This window comes from Malaclemys terrapin, chromosome 15 (genome assembly GCF_027887155.1).
Source record: "Malaclemys terrapin pileata isolate rMalTer1 chromosome 15, rMalTer1.hap1, whole genome shotgun sequence".
Classification (NCBI taxonomy): Eukaryota; Metazoa; Chordata; order Testudines; family Emydidae; genus Malaclemys; species Malaclemys terrapin.
The window spans coordinates 15,823,010-15,825,509 of record NC_071519.1 but is presented as its reverse complement, the minus strand read 5'-3'; the positions used below and the strand labels follow the sequence as shown (position 1 = coordinate 15,825,509).

Here is a 2,500-nt window from a genome sequence, read left to right as displayed (position 1 = left end):
CGAACCGGCCAGCAGGCGAACCCGTTCGATTCCATGGGTTGACCTGGTGCCCGGGAGGGGACTCTGAAAAATTTTCAGCCCTTTCGGCTCGGGGTTGACCTGGTGGCCGAGAGGGGACTCGGACGGCAGGCAAGCCGCCCTGGGCTCACCCTCCCCGGCCGCAGCGAGGGACTGCCCCCCACCCACCCACCCCCCCCCCCGGCTGACAGGATCAGGGCGCACTGGATGTCCGGGACAATATTTTCCCCGACGCCGGGGAGGGCGGGCGGGCGGAGGGGCTCTGGCGGCCAGCCCGGGCCCCGGAGCTCGAGAAGGAAAAAAGGACCGGGCCCGCGAGAGACGGGGGCCCTGCCGCAGGGGGGCAGTCCGACCGGGGCTCACCGTGCGGCAGGCCCGGGCGTCGGCAGGGGAAAGCGGGCGAGGAGGCGCGGGGGCCGGGTGCCTACGGCCATACCGGACCGAACGCCCCCGATCCCGTCCGATCTCGGAAGGTAAACCGTCCCGGGCCTGGCTAGTACTTGGATGGGTGACCGCCTGGGAATCCCAGGTGCCGTAGGCAGCTTTTCCCGGTCCGAGCCAGCTCTCTCTCCTTTTCTGGGGAGGAAGGAGAGGGGGGGGACGGGCCGGAAAGCCCCTCGTCGCTCCTGCCGAGTCGGAGGTCGCGGCCGCAGGTCGCGGGTCTGGGCGCCTGGGGTCCGGCTCCCCACCCGGCTTCCTCCGCGGAGGACCCACCGAAGCCGCTGGGGGAGACCCCGGGCATGGGGCGGACTGGCCCGGACCCTCCCGGCCGCCGGCCCGCAGGACCGCCCCGAATCCCCCCGCCCCGCGGCCACCCAGGCCAGGCCTGGCCAGGCGGGACGGACGGCGGGTGTCCAGCGCCCAGCGGCTTCCGCCAGCGGGGACCCACGGCCCCCAAAGCCGCAGGGGGAGGCCCCGGGCCCGGGACGGACTCGCTCGGACCCCCTGCGCCCGGGCGCCGGCTCGCGGGACCGCCCCGAATCCCCCCGCGGCCACCCAGGCCAGGCCTGGCCAGGCGGGACGGACGGCGGGTGTCCAGCGCCCAGCGGCTTCCTCCAGCGGGGACCCACGGCCCCCAGAGCCGCAGGGGGACACCCCGGGGCCGGGACGGACTCGCTCGGACGCGCTCGGACCCCCTGCGCCCGGCCGCCGGCTCGCGGGACCGCCCCGAATCCCCCGCCCCGCGGCCACCCAGGCCAGGCCTGGCCAGGCGGGACGGACGGCGGGTGTCCAGCGCCCAGCGGCTTCCGCCAGCGGGGACCCACGGCCCCCCAGAGCCGCAGGGGGAGACCCCGGGGCCGGGACGGACTCGCTCGGACGCGCTCGGACCCCCTGCGCCCGGCCGCCGGCTCGCGGGACCGCCCCGAATCCCCCCGCGGCCACCCAGGCCAGGCCTGGCCTGGCCTGGCAGGCCGGCGTGCAGCTCCCCCGGGCTTCCTCCCCCGACGACCCGCGCCCCCCCGAGCCGCAGGCGGAGACCCCGGCCCCGGGGCGGACCGGCCCGGGCTCGCTCGAGCCCCCTGCGCCCGGCCCGCAGGACCGCCCCCCCCCCCCCCCCGAATCCCCCGGGAGAGGCCCGGCCTGCACGCCACTGACGACCCGCGGCCCCCAAAGTCGCGGGAGGCGCCCCCGGCCCCGGGGGCCGGTTAGCTCCGTGTCGCTCCGCGCCCCCCCCCCCGCCCCTCGCTGCCGGGACCGGGCACCGCCCCAGAGTCAGCCGCAGCCGGACGGCCTGAGAGCTGCCCTCCTGTGGACGACGGTGAGTTTACCTTGACACTAACCGGCCATCAGCCAGGTCAACCCCATTGCTAGACTGGGGTGGACCTGGTGGCCGAGTGGGGACTTGGAACATTTGACAGCTGCTCCCCGGGGCTTGACCGCTTGTCCTGAACGCCCCCCCCCCCACCCCACCCCCCCCAGCCCCCGGCTCCTGCTCCCCTCTCCCCAGCCTCGGTGCTCCGCTCCCTGCCTCGGAGGCTGCCCCTTTGCGGCGCCTGCATCGCCTCCGAGGACGCGCACCTTCCGGAGGCTGGACGTAAAGCCTGACGCCCGCCACCGCCGCCGACCCGGCTCTCCGAGGGACGACTGTGAGGCCTCCCCCCACCCCCGGACCGCCCTGGGGACGACTGCTAAGCCTCCCCCAACGGACCGCCCGGGGGAAGACTGCTAAGCCTTCCCCGGACCTGCTCCCTCTCGACTATTAAGCCCCCCCTCTGTGGTCCTCAGGACCGCTGCCGCGCAGCCCTCGGAGTGGGGTGACACCCGGGCCGGAAAGGAAACCGGCCACCAGGTCAACCCGTCGAATCCGTTGGGTTGACCTGGTGGCCGGAAAGCAAACCGGCCGCCAGGTCAACCCGGTAGATTCAGCGGGTTGACCTGGTGGCGGAACGGGGACTTTGAAAATTTTACAGCCGCTTCCCGGGGCTTGACCTGTTGTCCCGGTGGGGACTTTGAACATTTGGCAGCCGCCTCCCAGGGCTTG

At 74.9% G+C, this 2,500-nt stretch overlaps 1 non-coding gene across 1 annotated transcript; it reads left to right on the top strand.

The window, feature by feature from the left end:
* Nucleotides 1-440: 440 nt before the first annotated feature.
* Nucleotides 441-559, top strand: LOC128823846 (5S ribosomal RNA). Its single transcript, XR_008442080.1, has one exon. It is a non-coding gene; the product is annotated as a 5S ribosomal RNA (ribosomal RNA).
* The last annotated feature ends 1,941 nt before the right edge of the window (nt 560-2,500 follow it).